The following is a 27619-nucleotide window of genomic DNA, read 5'->3' on the forward strand; positions in this document are numbered from 1 at the left end:
ACCAGGTAACAAAATAAACTTGGTAAGAATGGAGCGCCTAACACCTTACATGGATTCAGAGCAATCACCATCATCTATGACCAGATAGGGGATCTCATAGGAAATCTGGAAGACACACCAGTCTCTGGCTCCCTGGTTAGGCCCAGTTCTGTCCAACCCACCTGTACAGGCCCTGCACACCCAGTGCCCACCAGGTCCTGTCAGCCAGGAGTACCCGTGCTCATCCCCTGAAGTATCCGTGGGAGCCTGCATCCCACAGGGACTCACATCTCGGGGCCAACCTCCATGGGGGCCTCTTGGTTGTGGTGGGGGGGGGGTAGTTGACCTCCAGCCCTCCCATTCTGGCCACTGTATTTGTGGGGATCATTCAGTCCTGGAAGCTTCCTGGGGACCCCAGAAGGAAGAGAACAGGGTGGTCATGGCAGCCTCAGCCCCAGTCTCTGGGCCCAAGTGCAACAGAAAGTAGAGAACAGGATGGTCATGGCAGCCTCAGCCCCAGGCTCTGGGCCAGAAGTTGATAACGACCAATTAAGAGCAACCACTGAATTCGATCCTCTTACAGATACACGAGAAGTTGGCGAAAAACTGAATGTTGACCATTCTATGGTCATCCAGCATTTGAAGCCAATTGGAAAGTTGAAACATCTTGATAAGTGGGTGCCTCATCAGCTGACCAAATATTTTAAAAATCATCCTTTTGAAGTGTCATCTTCTCTTATTCTATGAAACAACAATGAACCATTTCTTGATCAGATTGTGACATGCCACAAAAAGTAGATTTCATACAACAGCCAGCTCACTGGTTGGACTGAAAAGAAGCTCCAAACCACTTCCCAAAGTCAAACTTGTACCAAAAAAAGGTCATGGTCACTGTTTGGTGGTCAGCTGCCGGTCTTCTGATCCACTACACTTTTTGAATCCTGGTGAAATCATTACATCTGAGAAGTATGCCAAGTTAATCGATGAGATGCATGGAAAACTGCAGCACCTGGAGCTGGCACTGGTCAACATGAAGGGCCCAGTTCTCCACAATGCATGACCACATGTCATACAACCAGGACTTCAAAAGTTGAATAAACTGGGCTATGAGGTTTTGTCTCATCTGCCATATTCACCTGAACTCTCGCCAACCAACTACCACTTCTTTAAGCATCTTGACAAATTTTTGCAGGGAAAACACTTACACAACCATCAGGATGCAGAAAATGCTTTCCAAGAGTTCATCGAACCCTGAAAGCACGGAATAAACAAGTTTATTTCTCATCGGCAAAAATGTGTTCAATGTAATGGTTTCTTTTTTTTTTAAGACCTAGTCTCACTCTGTCGCCCAGGCCAGAGTGCAAAGGTGCAATCTTGGCTCACTGCAACCTCTGCCTGCTGGGTTCAAGAGATTCTCCTGCCTCAGCCTCTTGAGTAGCTGGGATTACAGGCACATGCCGCCACACTGGCTACTTTTTGTATTTTTAGTAGAGACGGGATTTCACCACATTGGTCAGGCTGGTCTCAAACTCCTGACCTCCTGATTCACCCGACTCAGTCTCCCAAAGTGCTGGGATTACAGGTGTAAGCCACTGTGCCCAGTCCATTGTAATGGGTTCTATTTTGATTAATAAACATGTATTGCAGCCTAGTTATAAAAATTTAAAATTCACGGTCCAAAACCACAATTACTTTGGCACCAACCTAATAATAGAAGAATTAAAAGAGGCCTTTATATTAGAGAGCCCATGGATGATAAAATAATAAAGAATATTACAATCTCCATAACCCACAAACTTGGTAAATTAGACCAACTGGATGAATTAAAAGGCACAATCTATTAATACTAAAACATAGGAGAAATAGGTAATCTAAAAATATTGATATCTACTTTAAAAATGGAATCAATACCTAATAACCTTACAGAAAACCTATATATTCCAAAAACCTGACATTCTGTCATGTTATTCTAACTGGTGGGATTCGGGGATTTCCATTTTGATAAGAACATAGGTGAGTCGCACACACTTACTTTTGGTGTTCATTGGTCAGGAAACCTATGTCCACTACAGGATACTGCAGAGCGATGCCTTTTGGAGAATTTAGGCAAGATAATATTATTTACAGAGTTAAAGGAAGGCAACCTGTTTTATGTACAGTAATTCCTCATAATATCACAGGGGATACCATATTTAAACTTTTGGGTATCCCCAGGTATAATTCTTACTTGAGCCACATGTGAATTTCAGACACGGAGGCTTCCCAACTTTTGTGCCTGCCCTCTCCACTCTTTTTAGGTGGAGGGGAGTAAGGGTTGCTTTAAGTTAGGAGGGACTCCCGTGTACCCAACCCATTTGTGTAAATTTCTTCCTTCAGAGTTCTTCAAATCAGCATCACCATTGTTAAAGGCCTCCCACATGGTAATAATTGTGCTACAGGGTTTTAGGAACATGAAGTTTATGTTTGGCTGAATGAACCTCCTCGCTGTGGCACAAAGGGGCCATAGGTGTTTTCACCAATTATGAAGCGAGTTCACTGTGTAATGGCTACCAACTTTTCTGAGTACAATGAGACCAAACACATTCATACATAAATTCCATAAAATGAGTTTATTACTTACAAATAGCAAACAAAAGACAACAGAAGCCTAGGATTCAATATGAACCGCTACCACAAGATCAGGAAGGCTACTCATAGCAGATGGATGGAGTTTTGACTGTAAATGCTTCACTTGCACTACAACTGAGGGACCCCAGAAAGCAGCCCACCTTGGGTTTTCTCCCACGATGTGGTTGCTGGACACAAACGTTAAAGGCCACTCTGTTTCGAGCAGGGACTCTAACAGGGCCTGGGCTGTTCTGACCAATGGCACCTGATTATCAGGATATCGCCTTCCCAGCATATCATACAGTTATCTTGAGAACTACCAGTAAGAAAGGGAGGAAAATGGCCCTGCACCCTTCAAACTGAAGGATCAGGATATTTGTTGTGACAGAGGCACAGACAGTAGCGACAGAGTGTTCTTGTGAGCCATCTACTGGTTCTCTTGAACCATGAGGCACCATGGATGTACACCTCATCAGGAGGGTGTAGGGGACAGCGGCAAGGGGAGCAGCAGCACAAGAAACAAACAAGGCCACTACTTCTGCCTACATAATTACTATTGTCTTGGAGTGTACAGTAATTAATAATGTTCACATGGCTGCCCTAAACATACAGAGATGGTGACCAGAGTAGATGCAGGGACTACAGAGATACAGCCTGATTCTTGCTAGTTAGGACTTAAGTGTCGGCTTATGGGCTGTGCTTCTGTGCATTAATAATCCAGGGCCTCAAAACTGCCTGTTAAGCACAGGCCAAATGTCATGCTGGGGTGCAATTAAACATTCATGTCTAGGAGATGAGAGCATTTTAGTGTGGGAGAAGATGACAACACCTGAAGACCACAAGACACTGTGCAGAACAAAGGGAAGGCCCATCGTCAGCTCATGATTCTGACTCAGGTGACTGCTGATGTGTTACAGAACCATCAGCCGACAGCAGGTAGGTCAAGTTGAGCAGGTGTCCTGCATGAGGGCTGGTCCATTCCATTCGTGTTGCGTTGCCAATTGTTTCAATAGCGTCTCATGCACCCCACTGGTGAGGAAGAAATGAGCACCCTAAGTTTACTGGCACCGTTAAACACATAATATCTACTACTAAACAGATAAGCCAGACATCAGTTATTAATTACATACAGGAAGACGGCGTAAGCTCCCACAGGCCCAAACACGGATTAACTTGGGAGCAGGGAGTGGTATCACATTAAAAAAGTGAGGATGTTTCTTTTTTTTTTTTCCTTTTTTTTGAGACAGAATCTCGCTCTATCACCCTTGCTGGAGTGCAGTGGTGTGATCTCGGCTCACTGCAAGCTCCGTCTCCCATGTTCATGCCATTCTCCTGCCTCAGCCTCCCTAGAAGCTGGGACTACAGGTGCCCACCACCATGCGTGGCTGAGTTTTTATAATTTTAGTAGAGACGGGGTTTCACCGTGTTAGCCAGGATGGTCTCAATCTCCTGACCTCGTGATCCGCCTGCCTCGACCTCCCTAAGTGCTGGGATTACAGTCGTGAGTCACTGTGCCCGGCTGAGGATGTTCCTTTGTTCCTACAGGAGTATGTGATTGGTTTATCTGTTGGCTGGTAGGGAACTGAATCATGTGACACTGACTGGTAAGACTGTAATATTCTAAAATACAATATATAAACTATCATACCTTAATGGTGTAATACGATCTACTACAATACCAAAGGGATCGATGAAAAGCCCAATGTTATCGTATGTGACTGAGAGACTGAATGCTTCCTCCCTCAGATTGGTTACAACGTATCGTCCTATCACAGTCCTCTCTCCTTCATTCAAAGTGAACGATCCAAATAACAGACAGAAATAATAAAGAATAAAGGGCAACAGATGCAAAGAACTCATGAGATGATACTCTATGATAAACTTTATGTACTTAGGAATTAATACCAACTCAGTATTAGCAAAAAACAAACATCTTTACATCAAGAGTAATTTTACCTTTAATAAAGAAAGGTGGAATGTGTATAATGAACAAGGTATAATCAAAGTTTACCAAATGAGGCTAGTAAGACTATCTCAAAAATTCACAATCATTATTCACTGGTCCATTAATCACAGGGCAATACATACAAATGAAACTTACCTGGATGGGCACGGTGACTCATGTCTGTAATCTCAGCACGTTGGGAGGCCGAGGCAGGCAAATCATGAGGTCGGGAGTTCAAGACCAGCCTAGCCAACATGGCGAAATCCTGTCTCTACTAAAAATACAAAGAATTAGCTGGATGTAGTGGCGGGCGCTTGTAGTCTCAAGTACTCAGGAGGCTGAGGCTGGAGAATCGCTTAAACCTAGGAGGTGGAGGTTGCAGTGAGCCGAGATCACACCACTGCACTCCAGCCTGGGCAACAGAGTGAGACTCTATCTCAAAAAAAGATAATAATGAAATAAAAAAATTGAACTTACCTACATATTAGAAAAACATCAAAATTCAACCATGAATCCAGGACATTATCAAATGAATAGACAAAAATTCTACCAACAAACTTCATCTCATTATCTATGAAACTCAAGTACTACTGCTTAAAGAGCATTTACAGAACTCTCACCTCTAGCTTTCCCTGCAAAACAAGGAGAAATGCATACTCAAGACTCTTTAAGAATGAGTCACTGATAAAAACAATATACTTGTAACTTGTGTAACATTTCATACACTTTTTTCAAACACTGCACGATAATTAATTTGCATCAGGCTTTCCAAATTAGAAAAGCTTCACTTATAGAGCTTCTTTCCCATGGGAGTTTTCACATGACTTTTCAAGTAAATGTGAAAACTGAAAATATTTTTGAAGTTTCTAAACTATTAGAGTCTTAATCCTGTGTACGTTCTTGTATTTACAAGGTCCAGCCAGCTACAGTGTGCATTTTCATATGTCCTTGAGTGGGGATGAGAGAAATGAAACATTCCCACGTTCTGGACATTCATAGGGTTTTTCTCAGGACTGAGCTGATGTCTTCATATGGAACTAACACAACTGAAGGCCTTACCACAAATTTAGATTCAAAAGGCTTTTCTCCAGTCTGAGGCCTCCCAAATCTTCAAAAACGGGAAAATCTGAAGGCTTGGCCACATTTCCTACATTCTTAAGTTTTCTCTGCAGTGTGAGCCTTTTCATGTTTATGAGGGAATGGGAAAGAGTAAATGTTTTACCACATTTCTTACATTCAAGGGGCTTTATTTATTTATTTGTGTATTGATTTATTTATTTAGAAATGGAGTCTCACTCTGTCACCAGGCTGGAGTGCAGTGGCAGAATCTCGGGTCACTGAAACCTCCGCCTCCTGAGTTCAAGTGATTCTCCTGCCTCAGCCTCCTGAGTAGCTGGGATTACAACCATATGCTACCACACCCAGCTATTTTTTGTATTTTTAGTAGAGATGAGGTTTCACCATGTTGGCCAGGATGGTCTCGATCTCCTGACCTCGTGATCTGCATGCACAGGGCTTTTCCCCAACCCCCCATTGCTTTTTATGTCCTTGAAAAAGAACTAAGACCACTGAAATGTGCCACCATGCCCAGTTAATTATTTTTATTTATTTATTTGTTTTGAGACGGAGTCTCGCTGTGTCGCCCAGGCTGGCGTGCAGTGGTGCGATCTCGGCTCACTGCAAGCTCCGCCTCCTGGGTTCACGTCCTTCTCCTACCTCAGCCTCCCGAGTAGCTGGCGTGAGCCACCGCGCCTGACATTATTTTATTTTTTGTAGAGACGGGGTTTCACCATGATGCCCAGGTTGTTTCACATTGTTTTAATCCAGGCTGGTTATAAACTCCTGGGCTTAAGCAATACACACTCCTTGGCCTCCCAAAGTGCTGGGATTATAGGCTAAGTCACTACACCCAGCCTCTATATCATGACGTCTTTCATGGCCAGTAAACTGACTGGAACGAATGTAGGCTTTACCGCATCTCTTACATTCATAGAGTTTTTCTCCAGTATGAATTCTTTCATGGAGGTGAAGGGAACTGAGGCGACTGAAGGCTTGGTCACATTGTTTACATTCATAGGGTTTCTCTCCAGTATGAGTACTTCTATGGTTACAAAGGGAACTCAAATGACTAAAGGCTTTGCCACATTGTTTATATTCATAGGGTCTCTCTCCAGTATGAATGCCTCCATAGTAACCAAGGGAAGTGGAACAGCTGAAGGCTTTATCACATTTGGTACATTTATAGGGTCTTTCTCCCGTGTGAGTCCTTTCATGCATCTTAAAGGAACAAGAAAATCTGAATGTTTTTCTACATTCCTTACATTCGTAGGGTTTCTCTCTAGAGTGAGTTTGTTCATGTATTAGACAAGAACCGGAAACAGTGAACGCTTTACCTCATTGTTTACATTTATAGGGTTTTTCTCCTGTGTGAGTTCTCTGATGTCTTTCAATTGAATTGAGAAAATAAAAAGCTTTCCCATATATCGTACATGTATAACTGGATTTCCACTGTGCATTATCATGTGTCTTCTAACACCTGGAACAGAAACGAAGAGTTTCCCACACTGTTCACATTTATGTTGCTTCTCTCCATATGGTTTGTATCCTGAGTGAGCTAAGATGTGCCTGTTAAGGAGGGAATGACGTACAAAGACTTTTCCACAAATACTTCATTCACATTGTTTTAATCCAGGAGAAATGTTCTCATTCAGATCAAGCTTTGGAATTTGGCTGACAACTGTCCATACTGACTACCGTCTTTGCTTTCACACAGTCTCTGTATCATATGAATTCTGTAAAAAAAAAAAAAAAAAAAAAAGACAAGCACATTATTATTGGTTGGTTTAATAACTTTCTACTTATTAATAGGTCTTTGACTTACACTGCTACCAATACCAAGGAAAATGCTTTTTTTTTTTTTTTTTTTTTTTTTTTTTTTTTTGCCATGACTGAATTATTGGAAAGTAAATGGGTTACTACTGAAAACACCGCTACCACCTGCATGGCTATGACCAAATTAGTAACATTCATGTGCACAATTTTGTAGTACTATTTTCAAGTAAACTGTTTTCCAAACACTGACTGCTACACTGAAGCACATTACATTTTGGGTGAAATTTTTCTAAAAAGAAATAAATTTCAAGTGACTCTTATTTGTTTTGATCGCTTGTTTTTAAGTTCATGACAAGCTAAGATTCCTTCAGAGGACTTTATTTCCTCTCCTCAGTGCAAATTATCTTATCTCTTTCCCAGATTTTTCAAAGTGATCTTCAATATTCTGGCCTTTCCATTTGTTTCCTAAAATACAGACCCACAAAATTATCATAAATTTTTACAAACTATAGAAACATTACTAGATTTCATGTTCATTGTACAGAGTGCCCATGCCTGATTTCTTCACCAAATCATTCCCTTGCCACATTCCAAATCACAAATAGCACTGATGATAGGGAAATACTTCTGTAATTAAGTGAAATGTTTTGTCATTCTCACCTACAGAAGCCAGGTTCCTGCAGGTTTCCTGCATCACTTCTCTGCAGAGAAACTTCTGAGAAGAATCTAGCAAAGCCCATTCCTCCTGGGTAAAGTTCACAGCCACATCCTCAAAAGCCACGGGGTCCTAGAACATCCCACACATGTGGATAGAAGGATGGGTGGAACTGACAGCACTGGGAATCTATACTCAATCCATAAGCTGTTTACATGATTCTAAAATTTCAAGCATTTATTCTGTGACTTGATTGTCACAACTCTTACTCTGTTCACACATACTCCCTCCCACACAGCAGTACGAATGCTAGAATTGAACTATTCAAAAAGGCAACAGCAAAGTAGAAACTCCCATCTTATTAGAGAAACCAGGGCGTAAGATATGTTGCTAGGAGTTACCATTTAACTTCACTTTGTACATTTATAGTATCTGTCATAATAAAGTCCTACCTGATGTGCATAAGAGAGTTAATATTATAAGTCTTGAGACTACTTATTCTTAAAAACGCCTGCTCGCAAAGTTCCATCTTTGTTTGTATTAGTAACTTACATTTTGAAAGGGATTCCACCAACCCAAGTAATAAGAATGACTCACTGCATCTAAATGGCTTATATTTGCCAAAACTTTTTCTGCTGAAGGTCTATTATTTTGTGTCACTGCAGTGGTGCTTAGGGAACCAGACACCAAAACACAGTCTGAACACTAAGTGTTCAATGAGTTTCCCTGGTAGACAATATTTTACACATGCTGTCACTTGTTAACTGAGGAGTTGAGCCCATGTGATGTGATTACACCAAGACAGAGTAGGCTCATTAGATTTAACTGAGTAGTAAATAAAACCAATAATTGATATTTGGTAATACTAATGCCACAATTTTAAAAATTTCTATTGCACAATATCAAGGTAGAAAGGAATAAGAGGAAATGTGACACATGTTTTTTAAAATGACATTTATATCACCACTTCCAGATGTTATTCCTATGAAATCACATAAATTCCCAACTCAGGTTGTTTTTGGGCAAGAAAAACTACTTTTTCTTACGTAGTAAAAATGACAAATGTCTAATGAATTTTAGTCATCTAAAAAAAGAGGGATGGCTTGTCTAACATACTTCTAAGATTTTCAAACGAAAATATTCAGGACAGCACAGTATTAGCAGAGAGATGAGCAAGCAGATCAAAGGGAAAAAAAAGTGTTAATGACCCAGCATTTATATGGAAAGTTGATGAATGATAGAGTAGGCACTGTAGAATAGAAAAAGAAATCACATGCATTTTAAAATATGAGACAAACCAGGCTGGCATCTACTTGGGAAAATGCATTGTATTCTTCTCTATTCCATGAACCATAATCAACTTATTATATATTCAAATGTGAAAGATAAAACCAGAACACTTTCAGAAGTCACAGGAAGATTTTTTTTTTTTTTTACGAAGGATTAGGCAGAATTTCTTTTATATAAGAAAACAGTAATAAAGGAACAGACAAACTCAAACATTAAAATTTAGGGAATAAAAAGAAAATAGAGTGGGCAGGGCATGGTGGCTCACGCCTGTCATCCCAGCAGCTTGGGAGTTTGAGGAGGGCAATCACCTGCGGTCAGGAGTTTGAGACCAGCCGGACCAACATATCAAAACCCTGTCGTTTTATTGTTTGTTTGTTTGTTTTTTGAGACGGCGTCTCACATTGTCGCTTGGGCTGGGGTGCAGTGGCAACATCTTGGCTCACTGCAACCTCCACCTCCCAGGTTCAAGCAATTCTCTTGCCTCAGCCTCCCGAGTAGCTGGGATTACAGGTGCCTGCCACCAGGCTCAGCTAATTTTTTTTGTATTTTTAATAGAGACAGGTTTTCATCATGTTGGTCAGGCTGCTGTGGAACTCCTGACCTCATGATCCACCCACCTTGGCCTCCCAAAGTGCTGGGATTACAGGCCTGAGCCACTGTGCCAGGCCTAATACCCCATGTTTACTAAAAACACAAAAATTAGCTGGGTGTGGTGGTGGCTGCCTATAATCCCAGTTACTCAGGAGGCTGACACAGGAGAATCACTTGAACCCGGGAGGCGGCGGTTGCAGTAAGCAGACATAGCGCCACTGCACTCCAGTCAGGCTACAGAGCAAGACAGTGTCTCCAAGAAAAAAAAAAAAACCCTCAGGTATCCAGATAAGAGGATATGGATGTGTCCACTGTCATAAATTCTTCACCGTGCTACAAGAGGGAAACTGACATTTTGGTGAATCTTTGTAAATCACCAATTTATCGATCACACTTTTATTTCAGCGGTAGCATTGACAAAGCTAAGTCCTACAATTCCATTTGAAATTACCCTTGAAAAGAACAGACCTTTAAAACTTACTACACTCACTCTGGGGAAGAAATAAATACGAATTTTTAGCAAATAAAATACATCATATTACTTTGCCTCTTTGGAAATAGTATGTTTATCTTTCAAGCTGTACAGATTAAATATATCTCACAGTCAATGAAAAACTGAAACTCAAAGAAGTGGAGAAGTCTTTTCAAGGTAACAAATTCAGGGAGAGGCAGTGCAGACTCCAACACCTTTCTAAGTGTCACGGCAGGCCATTCTATCCCTCGGGACACCCATCCTGTTCAGTAAAGTACTCAGTGACCACCTAGGAGGCACTGGCACTGCTCTTTGTCCTCCTGTGCGCCTTCAGTGCATTTTAATGTTCAAGTTGTTGCACATCCTCTCTGGGGTGGGTTTTCCTTGTCCTTTGGGACAGTTTTTCTCTCTTCACAAGTCTGAGACAATCTAGAGAGCAGAAACCATTTCTGCCTTTTCCTCTCAATATCAGCATCCCATTGGCAGACCGTCAATGTGTCTCCGAGGAATAAAAACTCCAGCTGGAGGAACAGTTTTAATGACCTAGCTTTAATCACATTACGTTGTATTGTCCATTCATTTTAATGTCCTAAAAGTTTAATAACCCCAAGGGGTCACCATTTTAGATGAAACTATACCAGGAGATTCCTCTAAGGCCAAGAGCATCCAGCTACTCCCCTGAGAGACTCTACCCTCTACCTCAGGCTGTCCTTGGCGATGAGATGACCCCGGGGCTGATACTCACTAGACCCTCCAAAAGACATGGCCACTGTGGGTATCCTGGGTCATCCCCAGACAGTTCTAAAATACCAGGACTAGGAAAAGACAGGAGGGTGGCTGAGAACTCGACACCCTGTAAAGTTTTCACGTGGGGACCTCAACCTAAAGACATTTTGGTAATATGTACACTTAGGAAAGATGAAAAGAAGAGAGACACAAAGATTTTTTTTAACAGTAGAGTGTCAGATGATTTATTCTCCGCTTTCCTCTCATGTAAAGTGCTTGGAAACAGAACAATATTTTGACCAAGGTGGTTCGTGCCTGTATTCCCAGCACGTTACGAGGCCGAGGCGGGAGATAAATTAAAGTCAGGAGTTCGAAACCCACCTAGCCAACATGGCAAAACCCTGTCTCTACTGAAAATACAAAAATTAGTTGGACGTGGTGCTGGGAGCCTATAAGCCCAGCTACTTGGGAAGCTGAGGCAGGAGAATCGCTTGAACCCGGGAGTCAGAGGTTGCAGTGATCTGAGACTGCGTCATTGCACTCCAGGCTGGCTACAGGGTGAGACTCCGTCTCAAAAGAAAAATATATATAAATATATATATATATATATAATATACATTTAAAACTATTACATGTAGATAGTATTTGAAGTCATGGGACTGACTGTAGGTAGAAACAAGAGAAGGCAAGGAAAGTTTTTATATTTATATTTATATATAATTATATAAAATTAATATACATAATTATAATATATAAATATAACATATAGGCTGGGCACAGTGGCTTACACTTGTAATCCCAGCAATTTGGGAGGCCGAGGTGGGCAGATCACTTGAGGTCAGGAGTTCGAGACTAGCCTGACCAACATGGAGAAACCCTATCTCTACTAAAGATACAAAAATTAGCCAGGCATGGTGGTGCGTGCCTGTAATCGCAGCTACTCAGGAGACTGAGGCAGGAAAATCACTTGAACCTGGAAGGTGGAGAGTGTGGTGAGCCCAGATTGCATCATTGCACTCCAGCCTGGGTGACAAGGGTTAAACTCAGTCTCAAAATAAATAAATAAAACAAGAAATATATATTTACGTCTAAATATATAATTGTAATACATAAATGTATATATAAATATACATTTATTATAAATTTATTGATATATGAAATATGCTTATTTCTGAGATAGGGTCTGGCTCTGTCACCCAGGCTGGAGTGCATTGACACTATCATAGCTCATTGGAGCCTTGAACAGATGGCTCAAGCGATCCTCCCACCTCAGCCTCCTGAGTGGCTAGGATTGGATGCACACACCACCATGCCTAGCTAATTTTAAAATTTTTTGTGGAGACAGGGTCTTCCTTTTTTGCCTAAGCTGGTCTTGAACTCCTGGGCTCAAGTGATCTTCCTGCCTCAGGCTTCCAATGTGTTAGACGTGGGCCATGCATTTTTTAATTTGCTGGTCTAATGCATTTTTTAATTTGCTGGTCTAATGCATTTTTTAATTTGCGAGTTTATATTATTTAATATTTTGAAGTACTGAATGTGTTGAACAACCAACTTGCAGAATTCCTGAACAAGGATGGTCAGCTCTCATGTCCTGGTTCAAATCGCCCCAGCACACCATGGCTAGAAACCTTTCAGCCAACTTCCACTTATGTGTCCCAGGGCAGGACAATGTCACTTGGCCAATCCCCACTAAGAGGGACTCTAGAAAGGCAAGAAACTATTCTGTTCTCTATAATGGAACCTCACCAGGGAGAAGGCAGTTGGGAGGGCCAGCTGGGCCCTCCAACCAGAAGCTTCCACCATCGACCCACTGCCCTAGAACTACACCGTGCTGGGCATTTGGGGCACTGTTATGAGCAAGAGTTTCCATTTTTCTTCTCATGGGACCTTCATGCTAGTGGCAAGAGACAATTTTTTTTTTTTTTTTTTTGAGACGGAGTTTTGTTCTTGTCACTCTGGCTGGAGTGCAATGGTGTCACCTCGGCTCGCTGTAACCTCTGCCTTCTGGATCCAAGCAATTCTCCTGCCTCAGCCTTCCGAGTAGCTGGGATTACAGGATTGCACCACCACACCTAGCTAATTTTTGTATTTTTAGTAGAGATGGGGTTTCACCATGTTGGCCCGGCTGGTCTGGAACTCCTGAGCCACTGCACCCAGTCAAGAGGGAGATTTTCAATCAATAACTATAATTGTGATGAATGCCAGAAAGAAGAATGTGTGTGATGGGGAAGGGACCTAAGTTATTGTCTCATATTTTAACACTTTCACAGGCAATAACTAAAAACTTAGAAGCTTAAAACAACACACACTTTTAAGCCAATTTTGGCCAACTAGGAGTTGAGCACATTTTAGTGGGTCCTGTGCTTGGGATCTCACGCTAAGCAGCTGGGCTGCATCCTCATCTGAGGCTCCACCAGGGCAGAATCCATTTCCAGGTCCGCTGAGGTTGCTGGCAGAATTCATTTCCTCGGACCCGCTTGGCAAGGGACCAGCTTTTTGCTTCCTTGCCTACGGGGCCCCTCCAAAGGTCTTTTCTCAGCATATCATCTCCCTCCGGCAGCGCCTGCAGGCGGAACATTTCTCTCAAGTGTGCGAAGGTGATGCACTGTGACAGTGACATCCCATTGCTTTTGCCAGGCTCTATGGGTTAGAAGCCAGTCACCGGTTTGCTCGTACCCAAGGTCAGGAAGACTATACAAGGGCATAGGTTATTGGGGGGTCAGCCACTTTAGGGTGTGGCTGCCACCACTGAACTTGGTGAGAATTTAAGGGTTGGTAGGAGCTGGCCAGGTACAGGGGTGAGGGTGTGTCAGGCAGGGGTGAGGGCATGGAGGGGGATGCAGAGGCCTGCACCCTGGAATGTCCTTTCACTCCCTGAGGTTTTGTTCTCCTGATCCCTGAGTACATCCCAGAACACGGTGGGGCCCTAGCAGGGGAGAGGTAGGGAAGCATGTGATGTTCATCTGGAGACCTTGTTAGGCAAATCAGATTAGGGGCCAGGCTTTCAGTGGTGGGTGCGAGCGTGGGAGTGATGAGTGTTCAGGTGTGTGTGGGAAGAGCGATGGGGATGAGGTCAGCCTCAGTCACCATGAAGACCTGAACTGTGCATCCACCCATCCCAGCAGCATCCCTGAGTGAGTGCCTTCAGGGTCCAGGTCCTGTTTTACACAGGTCCCAGTACCTGGGACCACAAGTACGCACCACCACGATCGGCTAAGTTTTTGTATTTTTAGCACAGATGGGGTTTCATCTTGTTGGCCAGGCTGGTTTCGAACTCCTGGCCTCAAGTGATCCACCTGCCTCGGCCCCACAAAGTACTGGGATTACAGGCGCGAGCCACCGCGCCCGGCCCTACTTCACTCCTAAAGCCCACCATAGGTGCTTCCAAATGTTTGCTGAATCACAAAGTGAATGAGTGAATGGGACTACGTGACTTCGGGCAGCAGGCAATCCTATTCCTTGGACCTCAGTTTCACTTTTTGTAAAGCAAGCCTGTCTCTCGCTCTCTGCCCTAAAAGCCTGAGTTCTGGGCTTGAGATGAGCGCGTCCTGTAGAGCAGACTGCAGGTGGACGTAGAGCTGGGTCTTCTAGGAGGCCGGGATCCGGCCAGCTCTTGGGTCGGGTCCTCCCGCGGAACCCTGTACGCCCAATCCCAGCACCGCCCCGCCCAGCCTCCATTTGTTCCCCTAGGTCCCGCCCTCTCCGCGCGGCTCGCTCCCCATTGGCCGGGGGGCGGGCCCTGGGCGCCCGACTCCGCTGGGGGCGAGGTGGCGGGCGGCAGGCGGGGCCCTGTGCGCCTGCATGGTGTGTGTTCCGGCCGCAGCCCCGCGACAGCTGCAGCTCCTTGATCCCAGCCGGATCCTGAGCGTGGAACACGGGCTGAAGCGGCGGCAGCGGCCCCGCCCCGGGGCTCCGTGGTTGAGGCTGCCTCGGCTCTGTCGGCTGCTCAGATGCGCTCCAGTAGGCCCAGGCGCCGCGGCGAGGAGCCAGCGCTCCGAGGCGGCGGCCTGAGGTGAGAACGGGAAACGAGGTCTCCGGACCGGGCGGGGGTCTCTGCCCCGGGCGTGGCGGCTCCGAGCTGGGTTCCGCAGGGTCCGAGGTCGGGATCCGGGGTCCTTGCGCCTGGGCTTTGTCTCGGCCTCGGGTGGCACCGGGGGCTTCGCGCCTGCTACGATATCGCGTGGGCCCGCGCGGGGGTCCCGGTCGCCCTGCCGGTAGGGGCCGGTCCCCTCTGCTCCCCGGCTCCCCGCGTCTGCCGCCGAGGGGGCTGCATGGACCCGGGCGCTGGCTTCTGAGCCGAGATGGCGTCACTGCACTCCGGCGTGGGCGACCCAGTGAAACTCCGTCTCGAAAAAAAAAACCTGGTCAAGTGTTTTACCCAGCCTAGGTACGTGTGGTAGAGCCGAATGAAAGCTTAGAAAAGGACGACTTGAGAACTAGCCCAGCAGAGGAATCAGGCGGGATGTGTTGTTACTAAGTGAAATTTGCACCTGTTTTCTCCCAGGCCTCGTTGAGTTGTGTACAACAGAGAGCTCAGGTGTTGGGGGCAGTTGACCGGTTGAAGAATGCATTGCTATTATGGGAGAAACATTGGCCTTTGAAAAAGCAGAACTGGATCCACGTTCTTGCCTGGTAACTGTAACTATCATCTAGTTTGTAAAGGGGAACGCAGTTCACTGAAAAATTCTTATGACAGTGGGGAAAGGATTGGGGTGTCTGCATTGGTTTGTGTAATATAGGTCATATGAACGAGCATTTAGGCTGGAGGGAGGCTTTTCATCTCTATAACTTTACTTTCACAGGACAATTCCATCATGATTTGAAGATTTTTGAGTGAAAACTACATTGTTCTGCTATGTGTTTCGGGGCAAATTTATACATACAATTTGCTTAAATATTTCAGATGATACAAGAATATATGTGTGGGGTAAAAAGCTGAAATTTGCATTTCCCCTTCTCTAGAAGTAACCATTGTGAATAGTTAAGTCTGTTTTCCAGCTATTTTGTATACTATAAATACACTGTGAACATTTGAGTGTATGTATACATGTATGTTACACACAGTTTTAGAGATGGAATATTGCTGTGTTGTCCATGCTAGTCTCAAACTCCTGGGCTCAAGTGACCCTCTCACCTCAGCCTCCCAAAGTTTTGGAATAACAGGCGTGAGCCACCGCGCCTGGCCTGCATGAGTATATTTAGTAATTGCTAAGTTACTCTGTTCAGTACGTGTCTATTGAACTCCCCCATGTGCCAAGCATTATTCTGAATACCCTATACGCACCAATTGACTTAACTTTTAGAGCAACTCTCTTATTGTGGCCCTTTTACAGTGAGGAAACTGAACCACAGCGAGCCTGGGGACGTCGTCTAACATCACACAGCCAGTGCTGTTGGAATTGAGGTTTGAACCCAGACAGCTGGCTTCAGATCTCTTAGCTGTTATCATAGATGGCACACCCAAACCTTAGGGCCCTCCCAAGCCTTGCCTGAGCTCTGCGAGAGCCGTGTATGTGAGGTTTCTTTCCTCTTTCAGAACACAAGTCTTGGAATTGTCCCAGACCCTGGTAGGACCTCTTGAGGACCAAAAACAGGGATTCTTCAAGCCTGCCCCAAGGGCCAGATCTCTGATTTAGCTACTTGGAAGGTAGATGTAGAAGAGAGTAATTTTACCAGAACAAAAAGTCAGGATGGCTGGGCTGACTCGGCCAGACGCAGTGGCTCATGCCTGTAATCCCAGCACTTTGGGAGGCCGAGACAGGTGGATCACCTGAGGTCGGGAGTTCGAGAGCAGCCTGGCCAACAAGTTGAAACTACGTCTCTACTGAAAATATGAAAATTAGCTGGGCGTTTTGGCGGGTGCCTGTAATCCCAGGTACTTGGGAGGCTGAGGCAAGAGAATTGCTTGAACCCGGGATGCAGAGGTGGCAGTGAGCTAAGATTATGCCACTGCACTACAGCTTGGGTGACAGAGCGAGACTTCGTCTCAAAAAAACAGAAGGAAAGGGAAGGGGAATGGCTGGGCTGACTCATAGGGAAGAGGCCCTACAGCAGCCGTAGGACCTTGGCCACTTGGGTGGAAAAGAAGGAAGGAAGAGCTTCACCCATGGCGGTGACCTGGACTGCAGAAACCACACTAAACAGTCCACATCCTGGAACCTAGCCACCCCATTTGCTTCTCTTCTCCTTGGGTAGAGGGTTTGGGCACTTTCTACCCTGGAGGCTGAGCAGCGCAGCTTCTAACCAGGGTAGGCGTTTGTCTGTCCCTGGGAATACAGACAGCGTTCTCATAAGCAGCCCAAATCCTCCTGAACAGCTTTTTGTAGGGTGGGGCAGGGCGGGGCCGAGGGTCATTTTGACTCATAGGTGCCTTTTCCACTTTCACTGTTGATGACTGTGTTACAGATGAAAGTTTTGTTTTTGATACTGAAGAGGGCTTAAGAGAGTGAGCTATTATGGCACATCTAAGTCTACTAAAATAGAACCACAGGGTAGTGTAGGAAAATCTCTTCTAAATTATGGATCACATATGGTGAACGTTAGAAGCCATGTGTACCTAAGTTGAAAAATCAAACCATGTCTTGTATTTGGGTGACCCCGGTAAGTCTGGATGCCACTGCGCCTTGTGTGAACACAGGATGCTGAGGTGTAGGGATCAACAGGCTTTTTCTGGACATCTTGCGCTTCTCCCTTGGGGTAAAGTGGGGCGGCAGTAGCAGCGCACAGCTGTAGGGCCCCTAATATTTGCCAGCTGGTTTACATGTGGGATTCCATTTAATGCAATCTTGGAGGTAAAATTATGTTATTGAAGATGAAGATAGAGGCTTAGAGAAGTTAAGAAAATTGTTCAAGGTCACATCATTTGTTTTGTTTCGTTTTGTTTTTGAGACAGTTTTGCTCTTCTTGCCCAGGCTGGAGTGCAATGGTGTGATCTCGGCTCACCACAACCTCTGCTTCCCAGGTTCAAGTGATTCTCCTGCCTCAGCCTCCCGAGTAGCTGGGATGACAGGCATGCGCCACCACGCCGGGCTGATTTTGTATTTTTAGTAGGGATGGGGTTTTTCCGTGTTGGTTACGCTGGCCTTGAACTCCCAACTTTGGGTGATCCACCCAACTCAGCCTCCCCAAGTGCTGGGATTACAGATGCGAGCCACCAGCCTGGCCAAGGCCATGTAATTTCTTAAGTTGAAAGATGAAGTACTGGATGAACTCAGAAGTTTGACTTCAAGGCCCTTGATCTTTCCATAACACGTGGTTCCTTCCCTGGTTGGTCGGAGTGACTGAAGAACTCAAGGAAGCTGTGTTTTGTGGAAAGAGGACCTGAGGGGTGTATGGTCTTTCCAGGCTTGGAATCTGCCATGCTGGGCTTCTGAATTGTGTAGCTTGACCATATAGAGAAGCCCCTCATTTAAGACTTATTCTTTGAGGAAAATGAAGGAAGGCCACCCACATGAGACAGGCAGAGGCGACTTTCTCAGAGCTGCTGTGGCAAGAGAGTCGGCACCGTCACTTGCGTGTGGCAGGGACTGACATGCAAGTGAGTGGCGGATGAGGAGTGGGGAAGCTTCAGGATGGAAAGAACGGCTCCCAGTGGAGGCTGTTGTGGGGGCTGGAGGCGGCTGTGCAGAAGTGGGGTGTCCTATGTGATTGGTTAGGGGCATATTTGGCTTTCTCTGAATGATCCTAACTGGAAACATGGGCCAAAATTAGGGTGGCTGTCAGTTTTGAGTCAAGTCCTGGTCACCTGGGACAGAGTTGTGGTTTAGTCTCTGGGTTGTGGAGAGAGAGCAGTCTGGCTTCCTGTCTGATGTGCTAGCCTGGCTGGCCTCCTGGCTGTTGACTGTAGATAGGGGATTGGTTTCCTGGGTGGGCAGCTACAGGTTGTGATCTGAGTTCTGTCTTTCTACATATGATCAGGCAAGACCTGTTTGTATATTCAGTCCCTCATTTTTCTTGTCAGTAAAAATATCAAGTGACAAATTGGATACATTGGGAAGATTTTAGATGTCTGTGTCCCCTGGAGGAAGTTTTCACATTCACATTGAATCAGAATGAATATAAACAATGGGGCCATTTATCTTGAAGATTTAAAAGAGGAAATCTTCAACAATACTACCTCGGCGCCATTGCCTCTCTGTCCATCGTTAGGGAATGTGTTTTTATGCACCGCCGGCTCATCGTCCACCAGTTTGTGGTTGATCCAGTTCTCTATACGTCTTACCTTGTGTGTATCTCATTGTTTGCTAGTGTTAGCTTTCCCCTTCGTCAGTGTAGTTTATTTGTGTAGCCTCTGTTGGTAGGAAGTTATTTGTGGAATTTGTGAATGGAAGGGACCTTGGAGGTCTGCTAAGTCAACCAAGTGATTTTAGAGATAAACGGAAATACAGGGAAATTTTCCAGTTAAAATACAGAAAAATACAGGGAAATACAGGGAAAACCAGGAATAGAAAGCAGTGTTCTTTGTGCCACAATGTCATTGGAAGACAGCTCAATGTGGGCCTAAAATGCAGAGTAACTAACTTTCATTTATCTCTGCTTCTGACTCTTGCTATCAGACATTTTAAATTGACCTAAATGTGTTAGCAGAAATATGAAAAGTCCTGACTTTTTTACATATAAGGTACTTTGTCGCCTACTCATTTGGTTGTTTTTTTCAACAGGATTGAAAAGACATTGTTATAAACTGAATGTTTATGTCTCCCCCAGATTCTTGTACTGGAGCTCTAACTGCCTGTGTGATGGTATTAGGGGGTAGGACCTTTGGGAGGTGATTAGGGTTAGATGAGGTCATGAGCGTGGGCCCTGGTCTGACAGGATTGGTGCCCTTAGAAGAAGAGAAACCAGGCCGGGTGTGGTGGCTCACACCTGTAATCTCAGCACTTTGGGAGTCCGAGGTGGGCAGATCACGAGGTCAGGAGATTGAGACCATCCTGAAATCCTGTTTCTACTAAAAATACAAAAATTAGTTGGGTGTGGTGGCACGTGCCTGTAATCCCAGCTACTCGGGAGGCTGAGGCAGGAGAGTTGCTCGAACCAGGGAGTCGGAGGTTGCAGTGAGCTGAGATTGTGCCACTGCACTCCAGCCTGGTGACAGAGTGAGACACTTTCTCAAAAATAAAAAGAGAAAGCAGAGAGCTCTCACTGCCCTGGTGTGAGGAAACAAGAAGAAAGATGGCTGTCTGCAAGCCAGGAAGAGGTCCCTGTCCTGGAACTGAGTTGGCCGACACTTTGATCTTGGACTTGCAGCCTCCCGAGCTGTGAGAAATAAACTAATGCTTAAACCACACAGCCTATGGTGTTTTTGATGGTATTTGCCTACGGTATTATGGCCATCTGATTTGACTGATACAGAGATGGTTCCAGAATACTGTAGCCTGTATCTGAATTGGTGATGCCATGAAAATAAATGTGGTAGTTCATTCCTTTATATAAAGATAGCACTGTGAGCCGAGGGCCTTTGCTCATGTCTTAGTTGAGTCTTGTTTTCTTATAATAGCTTCCTAATTTCTCTTTTCCCCTTCTAATTTATATTATATAGCTGGATTAAATCATATATGGTATGATTTTATACTTTATACAAACTTGTAGTGATTTTATTTCATTTGATTTGATTTTTGAGACATGCCCTTGCTCTGTTGCTCAGGCTGGAATGCAGGCGTGCCATGACAGCTCACTGTAACCCTAAATTCCTGGGCTCAGGTGATCCTCCCGCCTCAGCCTCCTGAGTAGCTGGGACTACAGGTGTGCTATCCTGCCTAGCTAATTTTTAAATTTTTTGTAAGGACAGAGTCTTGCCGTGTTGTCCAGAGTGGTTTCAAACTCCTGGCCTCAAGCAGTCCTCTTGCTCAGCCTCTCAAAGCACTGGATTACAGGCATGAGCCGCCACACCTGGCCCAGTGATTTTTCATTGTTAAGATCAAGGACGGGTTCCCTGGCTTGGCATTCAAGGCTCATGATCAGGGCGTGATATGCAAGTTTGAGTTTCAGTGTTTCCATTCCCGCCATCAGCCTTGCACTCCAGCTTGTTGCCTAAGCCCTGTTCTGAAGCCCAGCCTGAGAGCTGCACTTAGAATTTATACCTTCTCATCTCTTCATCGTCTTTGCCTATGTTCTTATCTCCAACTGGGCCATGTTCTTCGCCTATGTTCTTATCTCCATCTGGGACATCATCGCCACACTTCTGCCTCTTTAAATCTTCTCCATCCTTCAAGACTTGAAATACTTCCTTTACACGATCCCCGCTCTGACATCCAAGCTAGAATTAATCTTTCTTCCTTTGAACTCTGATAGTGCCTGTTTTTCATCCTTTAATTATACAGCAGTTCTGTGTGTTAGATATTATTTTCCCAGTTTTTCATAGTTACTTTGAAAATATTTGCTGTAGTCATATATTTTGAATATGTAATATGAGCGACATTCAAAACGTACTGGAGAGTGAAAGGCAGTCTTACTCCCATCACTGGCCTGTGACCACTGTTGCCAGTTTTTGTTTGTTTGTTTGTTTTTCCAAGGCAGAGTCTTGCTCTGTCACCAGGCTGGTGTGATCTCGGCTCACTGCAACCTCCGCCTCCCGGGTTCAAGCGATTCTCCTGCCTCAACCTCCTGTGTAGCTGGGACTACAGATGTGCTCCACCACGCCCAGATAATTTTTGTATTTTCAGTATAGACGAGGTTTCACCATGTTGGCCAGGATGGTCTGGATGTCTTGGCCTCGTGATCCACCTGCCTCAGCCTCTCAAAGTGCTGGGATTACACGCATGAGCCACCGTGCCCAGCCTATGTGTCTTGTTTTTAAAAACACAGATGTTGGCATAAGATAAACACGTTTCTCCACCAGTTCCCCACTGCTAAGTATTTAGGTTGTTCCCAACCGTTTGGATTAATCAATGCTGAGTTGTACATAATTCTTGCATATTTGCGTGAATATGTTCATAGGATGCATTGCTAGAAATGGAATTGTGGGATCCAGGGTTCTGCACATTTTAAATATTGATGGGTGTTGCCGGATTTCCTTCCGTTAGGGCCATACCGTTATCTCACTGTCAATGTGTAAGGGCGCCTATTTCTATTTCCTTGCCAACAGTTTCTTCTCAGCTGTTTTCTTTGACATCACCCACACACAGATAGCCCCCTTGTTCCAAAAACATGGACATTTTACATTTCTACTTACAGTGTGCGCACACTGACTGAAGCTCTGTGTTGCAGTGATGTGTGCTGCTAGGACTGTGGCTCTGTTTCGAATTTGCTAGCCAGGCTATGGCTTTCCAGTCAGGTATTTCTTGTTTTGTTCATGCTGTTGCTGTCCTTGGGCTGTGTGAATTTCCCTCCACTGCCCTGCCAGATTTCCTTTCCGGTGGATGGGCTTAGTGTCTCATCCGGCAGCCCTGTTTCCTAGTGACCCGGGCCGAGTATCTCATCTGGCAGCCCCGTTTCCTGGTGATCTGGGCCGAGTGTCTCATCCAGCAGCCCTGTTTCCTGGTGATCTGGGCGGAGTGTCTCATCCGGCAGCCCTGTTTCCTGGTGATCTGGGCTGAGTGCCTCCATGAGAACTTGCACCCATCTTCTCCAGTAGTACATCTTTTCACAGCAAGCAAAACATTTTCATCACTTTTCTAGTGGGAGAGGCACTAGTTCTTTTCTGGGCATCGGGAGACCCGAGTTTGTTCTGGTTCCAGCAACAGCTGGTGAGTTACCAAAGACAAGTCGCATCTGGTCCCTGGTCCTTTGCTTTATAAGTAGAATCACAGTCCGAGTGGACATCACTGCCCTGGTCTCTATGCGGTGCTGAGTGTTGTAGGGATGATGGCTAAGTGTCAGGGTGCATTTCCACCACTAGGGGATTACAGGCCAGCCAAAGACACAGGAGGAAAGCTAACAGCCCTGGGCAGGTACACAGAACCAGAGGAGTTTGAAGGGTGGTTCCAAGCTCCGTGGTGTGATTGATGTGATCACAATAAACATTTTATCTCTAAGTCTTGGGCCATTGGATCAAGAGAAGAGAGAGCTGGTGTTGAGTTGTAGTGAGAGGTGTGTGGTTCGTGTGCCTGCTGAGCCTGGCTTGGACTCAATTCCATTGAGTCCCATTCCATTTTACCTTCTGTTTCCACCTTTCTCATGCTCCTGCTTGTTTCTCCAGAAAAAAATGCAATAAATTCCTTTCAAAAACTTTACAAAAGCCATAGATGCTTATTGAAAATAGTTCAAATGATATGGAAGACAGAAAGATAGTGAGTGTTTTTCTGTTTGTTTGAATGAATGTGTCTTTGGGGTAGTCACTATTAACACTGGGTGTATTTCCTTCCAGATCTTTTCCAGTGTACCTACAAATATATATGTACACTTTGTAAAACACAAAATAGTACCTGATAAACACTGAGTCCCCCTACTCCCACTGCGCAGTCTACATGGACATCCTTTCATGGTGATACGATGAGACCTGATTGACTCCTTTTGTTCGCTGGAGTGCTAGGTACTAATAGCTACAGATAACTCACCTTCAGTGGACGTTTGCCATATGACAGGGTCTGTGCTCCAGGCAGACTACATGAAGTGGATCTTAAGGCTTTTTACAACAATGCTATGGGTGAACACAGTAATTGTTAACATTTTGCAAATGATAGGATTGCAGTAGAGAGAAGCAAAGCTGCTTGCTCAAACTCATGGCACGATTCCCAACAGAGAGAGAGAAAACTTTTAAAACAATTGTTGTTATAGTCAGGTGATTTATGATCATTTGAAGAAATAGTGCATTCAGTGAATACATTTCAGGGTCTGGTACAGTCTGGGAGCTGTTCCTGAAAATGCACTGGGCTAGAGGTAAGGGAGCGGTCCATTGGCCCTGGACCCCTAGTGCAAGGAGGGAGGTCCTGGGGAGAGGGGGTATGGAGAAGAGGTCTCTGAACAAACCTTGCAACGTCCATTTCTGCTGAGTCTGGTTCGAGGTGTGGCTCTTGACATGTACACTTTTCAGAGATACTTGGTTAAGATTTTTATCATGGCTCACCTGAGCAGCCATGGTTTCGAACTACCTGGAGATGTGGTCTGGAAGGCCAGTGCTATGGCCATCCTTCCCGCTCCTGCAGGAGGGGAGTCATCCTGGGACTAGAGGGCTTCGCCTGTAATCAGCTATCTCATAATAAGTCGATTTGATGCTGGTTTCGTTAGGTCAGGAAATTTCCCATTTGGAAGGAAAACTGATACTTGTTTTTGGGTTTTGCTGAGGAGCCACAGGGTTTAGAGCAGGGACTGGAAGTTTGTTGAGACACACGTGAGTGCACTCAAACATCTTCCATGAAACATGGAAATAAAGGCAGTGTTCCAGAGAGGTCCCTGGCTTTGGGATATAAATATTTCTGTAACAGAATGGTACTGGATGTCTGCTGTATTTTTTTCTCTGCTATTTTGGCAAGTTTTATTTGGGTGTGTGTCTCCTGTACACAAGGTATGACATCAGTTTTTGCCACCAAGTATTTACAGCCGTTGGTTACCTCCTATGTGGGTCACTTTTGTGCCGTGGTTTCTTTGAGGAAATTGTAGGTCTCCTACCCAAAGCACATTGCCCATTTCAAGGTGCTCCTGGTTTCTGAACACCTGTGGCAGTGCCTTCCATGTGGGTGAAGCCCGCCGAGAAAGTACCCCTCTCCAGGAGGTGGGGACTGGTGATTGCCTGAGTGAGGAGGCCGGGGATGAGCTCTGGATTAGAACTTGTGACCGGCTGCTTTTCCTTCCCCTCGTCTCCCTCCTATTTTTCCACCACCCCCACTTTTTAAAAATTTCTTATAAAAAATTAAGCAAGTATTTTGGTTTCCTTTATTCGCTATTCCTTTCTAATCGTATGCAGAATGAGCCTGGGAAAGTGGAAAGGAAAGTTGTACTTAGCTTCAGATGATCCTACCAGCCCCGCATTGAGGGGCTTCCATCAGGTGGCATTGTCAAGTGGCGTTCTGGAGGTTCTCCTTTCAGTCCTCAGCGTTAACCAGCAGAGGCAGGTGGCACTTATTCCTGGTTAATGTTGAGGAAGTTGAGCTCAAAGTGGCTAAGGGAACTTCCCAAAGTCACATAGGAAGTAGCAGAGTAGAACCAAACACAGATTGTCTCTGAATCAGGCAGGTCATCAGATTCCAAAATGGGCTGTTAATTTTTGGAGGTCAAAAAGCTGAACAGACAAAGCTATTTCTTTTTTCTTTGTCGTCGTCGTCTTCTTCTTCTTCTTCTTCTTCTTCTTCTTCTTCTTCTTCTTCTTCTTCTTCTTCTTCTTTTTCTTCTTCTTCTTCTTCTTCTTCTTCTTCTTCTTCTTCTTCTTCTTCTTCTTCTTCTTCTTCTTCTTCTTCTTCTTACTCCTCCTCCTCCTCCTCCTCTTCCTCCTCCTCCTCCTCCTTTTTTGAGCTAGGATTTCACTATGCAGCCTAGGCTGGTCTAGGCTCAAGCTGTCCTCCTGCCTTAGCGTTCTGAGTACTGGGCTTACAGGTTTGTGTCACCACACCCAACAGAACAGACATTTCTTTAAAGAAGACATGCAAATGGCCAAAAAATATGTGAGAAAAATTCTTAGTATCACTTATAATCAGAGAAATGCAAATCAAAACCACAGTGAGGTATCATCTCACCTGTCAGGATGAGTATTACCAAAAAGACAAAAAATCCTGGCGAGGATATGGAGACAAGGGAGCTCTTACACACTGTAGGGGGGTGTAAACTAGAGCAGCTGGCTGGGCGTGGGGCGCACGCTGACATCCCAGCACTTTGGGAGGCGGAGGCGGGCAGATCACTTGAGGTCAGGAGTTTGAAACCAGCCTGGCCAACATGGTGAAACCCCGTCTCTACTAAAAACACAAAAATTATCTGGGAGCGGTGGATCACACCTGTAATCCCAGCACTGTTGGGCGGCTGAGGTGGGTGGGTCACTTGAGGCCAGGAGTTCAAGACCAGCCTGGCCAATGTTGTGAAACCCCATCTCTACAAAAAAATACAAAAATTTGCCAGGTGCAGTGGCGGGTGCCAGTAATCCCAGCTACTCAGGAGGCTGAGGCATGAGAACCACTTGAACCTGGGAGGCAGATGCTACAGTGAGCAAGCCGAGGTTACACCACTATACTCCAGCCTGGGCAACAGTGAGACTCTGTCTCGAAGAGAAAAAAGAGAAAGAGTAAGAGTAAGCTAAGGCACCCACTATGGCAAACAGTATGGAGGTTCCTCAGAAAACTGCAAATGAAATTACAGTGTGATCCAGCAGTCCCACTACAGTGTAGATACCCAAAGAAAAGGAAATCAGTGTCAGAGGGGCATCCGCACCTCTGTTTCCTACAGCACTGTTCACCATAGCCAAGATACGGAATCAGCCTCGGTGTCCAACAGCAGATGATGGATAGAGAAAATGTGGTCTTTATACACAGTAGCATACTATTCAGCCATAACACAAGATGAAGTCCTGTTATTCTCAGCAATGTGGATGGAACTGGAAGATATTATGAAATAAGCCAGAGACAGATAGTTACACAGCACATGTTCTCTTATGTGGAAGGCAAAAAAGAGTGGATCTCATTGAAGTTGAAAGTAGACAGAGGATCCTAGAGGGTGAGAAGGGTGGGGGAAGAGGGAGATAGGGAGAAATGTGTTAAAGGATACAAAATTCTAGCTGGATAGGAATAAGTTCTAGTGTTCTATAACATAGGATGACTATAGTTAACAAGAATATATAGTTTCAGACTGGGCGCGGTGGCTCATGCCTGTAATCCTAGCACTTTGGGAGGCTGAGGTGGGTGGATCACCTGAGGTCAGGAGTTTGAGACTAGCCTGGCCAACGTGGTGAAACCCCATCTCTACTAAAAATACAAAAATTAGCTGGGCATAGTGGTGAGTGCCTGTGTAATCCCAGCTACCAGGGAGGCTGAGGCAGGAGAATAGCTTGAACCTGGGAAGCAGATGTTGCAGTGAGCTGAGATCACACCACTGCCCTGTAGCCTGGGCAACAGAGTAAGACTTTGTCTCAAAAAAAAAAATGTGTGTGTGTGTGTGTGTGTGTGTGTGTGTATATATATATATATATATATATATATATATATTTCCAGATAACTGGAGGAAGGGTATTGAACGTTGCCAACACAAAGAAATGATAAATGTTTGAGATGGTGGATATGCTAATTATGCTGATCACCTACAATACATGTATTATAACATCACCATGTGTACTACATACATATGTACAGTACACAATTATGTGTCAATTAAAAAAGAAAAAACTGAACTTAGATTGGAATGACTATGAAGTAGCTAGCTTTTTCATATTTTTTATATAGACCCTAGGCATTTATTTTAGGTAAACTACCCTTGGCTTCAGGAAATGTTTAGTATTTGAATTTTAGCCTTGCATTTTATAATACAGAGAAGTAAAACTGTAGACTTGCTTTAGATACAGTCACAGGGATTTGCCGTGATGACCTTTTTATGTAATAAGGGGGAAATATACCTGAATTAATAGGCATACATGCTCAGTTTTCTCCCTCGTACACATTTTTAGTTGTTG

The 27619-nt window shown here is 44.7% G+C and overlaps 1 protein-coding gene across 5 annotated transcripts in view; it reads left to right on the forward strand.

The window, feature by feature from the left end:
• The first annotated feature begins 14899 nt into the window (after positions 1-14899).
• LOC140713382 (SH3 domain and tetratricopeptide repeat-containing protein 1-like) overlaps positions 14900-27619 on the forward strand; it is a 43545-nt gene continuing 30825 nt past the window's right edge. For 2 of the 5 annotated variants that reach the window (XM_073023305.1, XM_073023310.1), the window contains exon 1: positions 14900-15109. The gene's annotated coding sequence lies outside the window, so the exon portion shown is untranslated. The other 3 variants (XM_073023306.1, XM_073023307.1, XM_073023309.1) reach the window with 3 other exon arrangements.

Source organism: Chlorocebus sabaeus, chromosome 14 (assembly GCF_047675955.1).
Source record: "Chlorocebus sabaeus isolate Y175 chromosome 14, mChlSab1.0.hap1, whole genome shotgun sequence".
NCBI classification, from domain to species: Eukaryota; Metazoa; Chordata; class Mammalia; order Primates; family Cercopithecidae; genus Chlorocebus; species Chlorocebus sabaeus.